This window comes from Anolis carolinensis, chromosome 1 (assembly GCF_035594765.1).
Source record: "Anolis carolinensis isolate JA03-04 chromosome 1, rAnoCar3.1.pri, whole genome shotgun sequence".
Taxonomy (NCBI): Eukaryota; Metazoa; Chordata; class Lepidosauria; order Squamata; family Dactyloidae; genus Anolis; species Anolis carolinensis.
In genome coordinates, this window is record NC_085841.1 from 301,565,377 (window position 1) to 301,576,025 (window position 10,649).

General features: G+C 40.2%; 1 long non-coding RNA gene across 1 annotated transcript in view; it reads right to left on the bottom strand.

The window, feature by feature from the left end:
- Positions 1-2,295: 2,295 nt before the first annotated feature.
- LOC134295448 (uncharacterized) overlaps positions 2,296-10,649 on the bottom strand; it is a 30,361-nt gene continuing 22,007 nt past the window's right edge. The window contains exon 3 of the long non-coding RNA XR_010002015.1: positions 2,296-5,164. This is a non-coding gene — a long non-coding RNA (uncharacterized LOC134295448). The remainder of the gene's footprint in view (positions 5,165-10,649) is intronic.

Consider the following 10,649-nt stretch of genomic DNA (forward strand, 5'->3'; position numbering starts at 1 on the left):
CAAGACCAAAGAATGCAGTATTGCAACTTTGGATTCATAATGTAGTTAGAGATTCATAGTTATTGTGTGTTCTATAACTCTCTATAAAACTGCAGAACTGTAAAACTACCTAAAGAGCTCCCCAGTCTAAATTAACTGCCAACAGCTGGACTGGGAAAAGGCAGTCTGTTAAGCTGCTGACCAGGCACAAAGAGGATGACATATCCTCCTGCAACAAAGAATTGGGACAGGGACCCTGCTTCTGATTGTCACAGCCTTGATTGGAAATGTCATCCTCCTTGTACCCAGATTGGCAGCTGAACAGACCTCATTTGGTTGCTGTATGTTTTTCGGGCTGTATGTTTTATGTTTTTCAGGCCTCATTTGCATGACTCAGCTACTGGCTATGAGTAGGAGCAGAGGTTGAGCTATGTGCCAATACTTACTTACATATACATGACTAAGCTGATGCTGAATATTAACGTTAAAAATGATATCCGTGATAGCAAAAAAACAAAATATGGGTGCATACTTTCATCAATAGCCTCACATAGACCATGAATCAGATGGTTATGTGTATTTTTAAAATCAGTGAATATATATATTTGTATTCCATCCTTACATATGCATATGCATATGAGGCATTCATGTGTGCACACATCAAACAATGTTATCGAAAAGATCTGTAACTATTTATTTCAATATTAGCAGAATTAATCAACAGGCTGCACTGCCCCAGAGTCTTGAGAAGTTGCTTTTGTGTGGTTTTCTTTCCAGCTGCGGGCTGAAAGATTCTGCAAGTTGTAGGCTAACAAGTAACATTTCCATGCTCTGTATTCCTCCTACCAATGAAGGCTTTCTCCTCCATGCAAATTAAGTATCAGAAGATGTTTGTCTTGGTGTTTTCCAAGGAATATAGGGGGGGGGGGCGTAATTTTGCTAACTGCTGTCTTCTGGGCACCTGCTGTTTGTGTCATTTCTAACTAGCTTCATGTGAGGAGCGAGTGGGCGGTTCTTGTTCCTGCAATCATCCATGTTTCCCAACAGGAGAGAGACAAGTGCAAAGTATGTCTTTAAAGCCCTAAGGAGGATAAACAAACAGACCTCGCTGCCTCTTCTTCTCATCATTTGCACTCAGCTGCCTGAGGCGGAAAAGAAAAGGGACAGAGAGCCCAGTTGGGTAAGCTTCTACTGGCAACTCATCTGAGAACCACATATATATATGCCCTCCAACATTTCACAGAAGAAAACCAGAACATGTGGCCAAGTAACATCAGAATGTGGTCAAAATGGCAAGAGGAAAAACTCACAGGCTAGGAGAGACTGCAGCAATTTGCTTCTGTCTGAACCTACTGGGAAGAGCAAGATTCAGTTTCCTCCTTTCCTGCTTGCTGAACTGGATGCAAACTGGTTTTCTATTCTGAACTCAATTTGCAGCAATTGAAGTAAGCTGTCTCTGCCAGATCATTACAGTTAGAGGGTATGCAAAGGAACAGCTCCTCCTATTCCACCTCCAACACCTTGTTTTGATGTAGCCCATACTTGCAAACCTTGGCACAATAATGCTGAGAAGGTGCCATTTGGCATTTATGTTCAGCATTCCTGCGTTGCTTTGTAGCTGGATGGCCACTTGAGGACTGTAATCTAGCATGCGCTCCTACAGATGGGAGCTTTGTGTTGCTACCAGGACAGCCAACATCAGTTCGCACATTGCAAGGCATTTTGATACTTGACAGCAGCACATCCTCTGTGAAGGAAAGGGAGGGTAGCCACATGCTGTCTTCTGTTAGTTGAATGTCAGGGGACCCTTTGGATCTCAGGGAGTGGGGATCGATATCACACCAGTGCTGTTGGGAAAGAGCTTAGAAAAATTATTTCAGGAGACTACGATTCCCAGAATGCGCAGCCAGCAACTTCCCCCAGCAATAATATTTCTCTCCCACATATTTAGGGTTGCAGATATGCATATGTGTACAGACAGCTTCCCAACGTCAAATATCTACTCAGCTACAATAGGGTCACAACATGGATGGAAAGACCCTCTCTTTCACACTACACAATTATAGTCCTAAAATTCTACTTTAAATGCCTCAGTTCTGTCAAATGGAATCCTGGGATTTGCAGTTTAAGGCAAGGCTTTTAGAATTCTTGGCCAGAGAGCAAGTGTCTTGCTAACAAAACTACAAACCCCAGGGTACCATATGCTGCATACAACCAGGTCAGTTAAAGTGGAATCATACTGCTACTGTATAATTGTGTAGAATAAAAGGGCAACCAATGAAGGAATGGTAGAAACACAGAAGTAATGAGGTACAATAACATTAACAAATTGCTTTTAATGTAAAATATTTTAATTTAATAATATTCACAACAGTGCAGAAGGACTAGGAAAAAAGTGGGGGTTGAGGGCAATGGAGAGGGTACCCAGTCATACAGTTTGACTTTCCTCAGTTGAGTCTACACCTTTGTAGCAGTCACCAAATTAGTAAAGTTCATAGTAGTTTTTGTGTCTTGTCATGGGCAAAAATGTAGAGGAGTCAGGAGCAGCATCCTTCAAGAACTGAGAACAATGTGAAGCTATTCTGAGTGCTTCCCCACCCACCATATAGCCCTTACTTGGCTCTGTGCAATTTCTTTCCCCAAGCTCAAAACGCACATCAAAGGATATCTTTTAGGGACTGTTGGAAAATGTCCAGGCAGCTGCATAAGGGCTTTGAACAACATGTCAAGTGAAGACTTCCTCCACTGCTATGAAGAGTGTCAGCAATGCTGGAATTGCTGTACTTGATCACAAGGAGCCTATTTTGAAACTGTAATTTCATGTATGTTCAATAAAAAAATTAAATCATTCTCCTTGAAGACTTGGATGTTTAGACAAGCCTTTGAGAATGTCTAGCCCAATGGTCCGTAATTATGATACAGCACAGCACTTTCATCCTATGCCCTTGTTCCTCAGCCACAATTTACACTATCCCTTTCTGTTCTTCTTGTTTACAGTTGGCCATGGTTTTACGAAAGCTTATATTATAGGTCATTGGGCACTGTTCTGAGTTCGAATTATTGTTTTAATACTGCTGGTTTTATTTTGTATTATACTGTGAGTTTATTTTATGTGTTGTTTTAGGCACTTTGTGCCATATGTAAGCCACCCCAAGTCCCTTCAGGGAGTTAGAGGAGGGGCACAAAAATAAAGTTATATTACTACTACTACTACTACTTTGGGACAGACCACATATGCAGGAATTAGAATTGGTCAGTTCTATGACATCCATCTATATGTATAAAAGGGTAATGAAATCACGGCACCGGACAAAAACTAAATGCCCCACAACCTCAAAAATTGACAGCACAACCTCTCATCCATGCCTTTACGTTCATACAACAAAAAGAAAAGAAAAAGTCCTAACCACAGCAACGCATGGCCGAGCACAGCTAGTATCCAATAGAGGACTGTTGCATTAGTATCTAGCAGAGCCAGCAAGGTGCTCAATGGATATTGTGTAGTGCACCAATGTACATCAGTCCCAGTGTTAATCAGGCATCCTCAATACTCATCTTCTCTATTCATTAATTTGGTTTGTAATGCCTCTGCTACTTAGCTAAGTATACGTGAAGTTAAAGAGATAGGATTTCAGCAACTATATTCTAGTTACTTTCCAAAGTTCCATGTAAATAGCATTTTATAGGAATTCTGAAAAGATTATTTCAACCTTTGTACCATTGTTTTATCAGTTTTAATATTCTTGAGGAGGAGTGGGAGAGCAGTGCAATGAATTACATGAGAGTTAGCCTCACATTTTTCATTGTAATAATGAATTTCCCAAAGGGATTGTCATCCGTTTATATGCTGATTACATGTTCAAAGCAGAACACATAAGTGATCTGAAAATTACTGAATCTGAGATCTGCAGAAAAATGCCCTACCCTCCTGTAAACTATGTCTCACAGCTCATACCTGTCCAGCCAGTCCAAATGCACATCCCGTGCCAGTGTTTGGAGACACAAGGCTGGCAAGGCTGCTTTCCAACCTGCCCCAACTCACCCCACCCCAGCCATTCATGGCAACTCAATAAATATTGATTGACTAATTGAATTATTGGATCTACACCCTACCTTTCTCCTGGGATGGGATCCAAAGCCCTGTATGCCCTCTAACATTGCACAGATGAAAACTAGAACATATGGCTGAGCAACATTAGAGTGTGGCCAAAGGAGTATGGCTAGACAACAAAAGGGCAAACATTATTAACAAGAGTGATTGCACAAAACTACAGAGAAACCCTAGAATTTATGTACTGAGTTCAGCCTGGGGGAAAAACCTAATCACTAAATAAATACAATGCTTCCTCTGTGTGCATGCACACAGCATGCCTACCAGTAAATATAATACTATATCACACATTACTCTAGAAGCAAAATACTTTTATCAGGCCTGCTCAAAATTATAGTTTTCTCTCAGATCCACTGTATGAGTTCTGTTTTCATGCCCACACTTTTACTTAATGCATATTGCAGATTAAGTTAAAACCCAATTCCCCCATAGATTCTCATGTGGTCACCTTGAGACAATTGTAGCTTCTCTGCCTAACTCGCTTTATGGGGTAGTTCTTAGAAATAAAATCAAATGGAAGCAAAAGTGGGGGAGAATAATGTACAATACATTTAGCTCCAGGAGATAATTTGAATGCATTTTTAAGAAAGAGATTAGTGGACAAAATAAATGTTGTAAAGAAATGCATACATTCCAATGCCCCTAGGGAGTATCTACACTGTAAAATTAATGCAGTTTGACAACACTTTATCTTCCATTGGTCAATGCAATGGAATTATGGGATTTATAGTTTGGTGAGGCACCAGCCATCTTTGGAAAAGATGGCTAAAGACATATAAAACTCCAACTCCCATTATTTCATAGTATTGGGCCATGGCAGTTAAAGTCGTGTCAAACCAAATTAAACCTACATTACAGACGGATCCATAGGTTACAATCTTGTATACATTTATGAAGGAGGAGGTCCCACTGAATGTCCACTCTAGTCATTATTCTAATTAGCTATGTCTATGATACTGTATGATTGAATTCTTACTGTAAATGGGGCATTGTTCTAGAAAAGTCTTTCAAAGTACGTAAACAGTAGAAGCTCTTCCAGTGTTTGCCCATTTCTTTTCCATGGTACTGTGCAACCTGAAATATGCAAAGGATAAGTAAATCAAAAGTAGGTATGTGGAGAGAAGAAAATCTGTTAAACAAATCCTTAAAATATAACGTTCATGCAAATCTCAAAAACAAAAATTAGAAAGGAAAAAAAATCATGTCAAGAATGCTCTGTAATGTTGTGCATTCTTTTTGTTTACCTCAAGAAATGTGGCACCTGATTAATCAGGCAACCATGTTGTATTTTAGGGTGGGGGCAGGAGAACTTTTGCTCCAGATGGAGAGGGTGCCAACCAATGGGTTTGCTGATTCCGGCTGCTTGCCTATGTGCAAAGCTTCAAAGCTCTGCTTCACAATTCAGAGATTCAGACATTCAAGAATACGAATCTTTGAATTACTAATATGAAAGGACCCCCTCCTAAGGATTTATGGATCAAAACACAAACTGCCAAACTTTCTGAGAGATTCACAAAGGATTTGTTGATTTGGAACTAGGCCAGCCCTGCTGGCAATGGCTCCCGCTTCCTGAGGTGAGTCGAGGTCTTCCCTTGCTGCCACCTCCTCCTCTTCCATTGGTGGTTTCCCCTCTGAGGAAAAAATGGGTGCGACCTACACAATGAGGACAAATGGATGGGGCTGTGAGGGAAAACAAAAGAGGGAGAGAAAGAGGCCTAGTAGCCCCTTCATCCTCACTGTCAGCCCCCTCTCAAAGACTGTGTGTCTTACCCCAAACTTCTATTTTTCGAATTTCCCGCTCCCTCCCCCAAACTTTACAGCCCTTACCTTCCCCTCGGTTCTATAAAAACCGCAGCCCCATTCTTGTGGCATGAGCAGAATTTTGGAAAATGTAGTTTGGGGAGACTAGGACCTCTGTAGCAAAGAAATCAAAAGGTCCTGCCCTAACCTACATTTCCCAAAATTCTTCTCAGCCAGAAGAACATGGCTGCCCACATTAAAACCCCAGTGTAGGTTAAGCACATGTGCTTAAATAAAAAAAGTTCTTAAAATTAGTGGATAGACTGATTATTCTGAAACTTTGCAGGCTTGCTGCCCTGCTCATGTTGTCTCACTGTGCCACAATTTGAGTGGATACTTCTTGTAGATTTTTAAAATAATTTTAATTGAAACAATATTTTACAAATTCCTAGAAATCAGTAGAAGAAAGAATATTTCTGAAACTTTGCATGATTGATACCCTGCTTGTGTTGTCTCATTGTGAAAAAAATCAAGAGGATACCTTTTGTAGTTTATTTTAAAAAATTGTAAAATCATTTTTAAAATTCCTTAAAATTGGTGGATGATTGAAACATTCTGAAACTTGTCCAGTTTAAAGCTGCAAATGTTGCTTACAAGTGTGCCAAATTTCATCCTGATAGCCATAGAAATAACAGAGGAATGAGCCTTGCAATTTTCCCCACTGTAGCTAATGGAACAAATCTTAATGAAGTGATTACAAAGCTTCAGAGGTTCAGATTACAAATGTGAATGGGGCCCCTCTGAATGTTTACGAATTGAAGCTGGGGTCATCCGAATCTCCAAAATGAATTACTAACTGGATTTCAGCCATTTTGCACACCTCTATTGCCTATTGACTGGTCACAGCAGGCTCACATGGCCAGAGTAGCTTGGGTGTTGCTTCCAATCTGGTTGGGGCATTGGATCGACAGACTCATCAATCAATAGACAAGTTGGTCAATGTCTGGATTCTGACCCATTTTTGAATTAACCTTTGTCTTCAGCCATAACCAAATAAAGTTGTGGCCCATTTTATTCCAATTCATGGTGTACACTTGGTTATCAGTAGCTCTGGCGGAGTGTATTTCACACCTGAGCGCATAAACAATTTGAAGTCACGCAACACACAGTATTCTGATCCAAAGGTAAGACAAGCTGCAGTAGTTTGCTTTTGCTGGAGTCTAGTAGAACTCCATCCCCCTTCTCCTTCCTTCTGCTGACTTGAGTGCAGTCTGCTTTTGCACGTTGAACTCAATTTGCAGCAGTGGAAGCCACGCATTAAGGGGAAAAGTGGGAGGAAGGGAGAGAAACTGGAAAAATTTAAAAGCAGGTTAGAAAGTAGTGGCAGCAGAAGAGTAATTAAAAACCAAGATAGGGTTCTGGCCAGATAAAATAATTTATTTCATTTGAACACCATGAAGGAAGGCAGAAAATGTTGGGAAACTTCTTTTTAAAATATAATGCTAAATCACCTGAGATTTTATAGCAGCTAATATTTTAATGTGTTCCTTTTTCTGCCCCTCTCCCTTTCTCCCCTCTCTCCTTGTTGCAGGCTCCTCTGCCAGATGACCCAAACCCAACAAAAAGGAAGTACACTGACTTTTCTTCTTATCCTTTGTATTGCTCAGAAGAGACACAATAATGAGTAACAGGCAGAAAGCCCACTCTGCTATGCTGAAAGGTAGTGAATTACAGTGCTGATGAATAGAAGATAAACAATGCACCATCCCCATTAATTATAGCAAAATATCTAAGTGCTAAACTAACTCATTGCAGGTGATACTTTACATCCACGCTTTGACTTTACACATTGGCTTCATACACTTTTTTTTTACAGTAAGCTAAAACCCTCCGAGATTCAAGCTGCAAGAATAATTGATGATACTTTTGTCATCTCTCCCTGTGTTTTTTACAAGGAACTAGCAGGGAATGGCCATGGGATTTAACATGTGATTTATTGAATCGTATATATTTGGATAAACTGCATATTACTCAGAAAGGTCCAGTATAGCACTGGGCCTATATGATGAATGCTGGGGATATGGTGATCCCAAGAAAGTTGAAGTAATGAGCTTCCCAAGTAGTTTGAGTTCACCATTTGCTAGAAAAAGAAGACATAGCTAGCAGAGTTATTGCAAGAAAGATTGTTTTTCATTATTCTGGCTACACATGTAATTCCCCCACTGGTGGATGTGTATATTAATAAGTTTGAGCTTCAGTGCCTTGGTGCTTCGAGTATAAAGGATATAACATTTTTCTTGGAGGACTCTTTGTTGTGTGCTCTACCTGTATGGCCACCAAGATCTCTTTGATGGCAGGGATAGTACAGCCAATTGGTCTCCTTGTTTTGGAATTCCAAATAGATTTTGATTGTCAAATTGGCTATTATTGTGACAGCAGAATGGTTGACTTTCCAAATAAACCTGAAGTATGACATTATAACGTCCCATTTTCCAACTTCCAAAATTGCTGGTAGTTTGAGCTCAACTAGGATGCAAAAACAGCACAGTTTAATAACTAATAGAGGAGTTCCTGGTTGTTATTTGGGTGTTGTTCTATCAGCTTCTTAGCATTTTCTGTCAGCCTGCTGTTCAGTTGGGTCATTTGTTATCTCTTAAATTGGCAATAGGTGGCAGTAAAGGGGCCTTTTAGATCTCACTTCATCAAGAAACCCTAGCAGCAACTAGCAATAGTAACAGTTACTTTTCCAACTACCCGATAAATAACATGTCTCATTACTTTTAAACACTATAATGCATAATGGAAAATTAAATATCTTCAGAAAGTTACTTTTCAAGCAGGCCTCCACCCATCTCTAGGTTAATAAGGTGACCATTATGCCAACCTATCATGCAATTTTCTTGGCAAGATTTGTTCAGAGTGTTATCGAACACGGCACCCTCACCCCTAATTTAAAAAAGGCATTTATAATTCTCCAAGAGCAAGGGCCAGGATGAATTGCAGCACCATCCTTACCATTAGAAGAAGTCTTTCCCAACCTCCATAGACCAGCAGCAGGACACACTCCCAAGAAGTCAATTTTTTCTATTTTATACTTTTTGACCCAATTCTTTAATCAAAGCTAATCTGGATCAGTGCATGTTCGACGGGAGTCAGGACTCCTTAAATGTGTACCTCAGGATCGAGTGCGTATCTCATAGAGCAGGGTCCACCTGAGAGCCTTTCTCATAGACCCCAGGAATCTTTAAGGGGCGGCCCAGTCCCAACTTTGGCCTGATCTAAGGGAGCCAACCCTGCTAGTCCACACCAGCACCTGTCTCATGGACCCTGGCCCCAGTGGAAAGTCTCTCTATGGACAACAAAATCTTCAGTTTACTTAAATGAAACATATCCTTATGATGCTACGACATATCTTTTCCCATGGCTTCATAACATTTTCTTTACTTATGTCTCCATTTTCTTTTCTCTCTGGCTAATATCCGTATGTGCGCAGGAATCAGATAATAAAAAGAGGGAAAGGAAATCACCTTTCTAACCTTTTCATACCTGACCATGGTGCAGCCATTTCATTTCCCCAGACCCTTGCTCCTCTCCCCTATTTCCTTGCCTATGAATTATGCTTGATCACATTTTATTTTATTTTATTTCCTATACATATATTAAATAGAAGGCAAACTTCAATGAACTATTTTAACCTATGCTCAACCTCTGGGCAAAGTCAACATTCTTGGAATTTCTTGTCGAGGCATTAAACTGGAGGCACAGCAAGGACAATTATGCCTCGGACATTATCTTTCTGCAAGTAAGCTGATATTCTTACTATTGTCATCCTGGAATCCCCTTTCGGGGGATTCAAGCCATCAACTAAGCCAAGCAATGAACAAAGGAAATATTATTTATTTATTTATTTACATCACTTTTACCCTGCCTTTCTCCCCAAGGAGACTCAAAGAGGCTTACAATAAATAGGCAAAAATTTAATGCCTAAAAACAATGTAAAAACAACAATTCATATAAAACAATCTACAAAACAACAATTCATATAAAAAAATATGACTGCCAAAAGACATCTTGAAGCCCAATCATTGTTTATTCAGTCCGGAAACAGGCTTAAGGGATTGCCACCCTTTGTCCCCAGCATCTTGGATCCTACATTTTCCTAATTCCATCATTCCTGGACCTGGACATTCATTGTTTTCCAAATTCCATCCTGAGGTGGGTGCAGGGTTAGGGTTAGGGTTAGGGTTAGGGTTAGGTCTCTGCCCCAAGAGGCGCTCCCAACAGCTGATTGGAAGCCCTAGGGCTTCCCCGCCCAGCTGGGAGGAAATATCAAAACTTGGCAATGTTAATGCATGGAGTTTCTTCTATATAAGAGTTACTGCATCTCCCATGTTGCTTATCCATGTACCTTTTGGGTAGGAGCCCTACTTGTATCCGTTTTTGTCCAGAATACATTAAAAACACCTCTGCCCTTTGTCTTCATGTCTGGTAGATCTTTCATTTGAAATCTTACAAATCTTTAATTTGAAACACTGATTATTAATTTTGGTTAGCATAATACTTGCCAGGCAGTTCTCTCATATGATTACATTCTAAATTCCATATCAAGACACCCTCTGAGGCCGAGAGAGTGGGACTTGCCTAATCCCATAGTTGATTTCCATGGAAGATTAAAACCCTGATCGCCAGAGCCCTAGTCTAACATACAAAGTGTGTATGGATGGGTTCTTTCCAATGCCACTGTGAGAACTGCACAAACAATACATCAAAACTTCCACTCTGGGCAAGGTGGCATAGTGAGAGGCATGATCCAGATTCA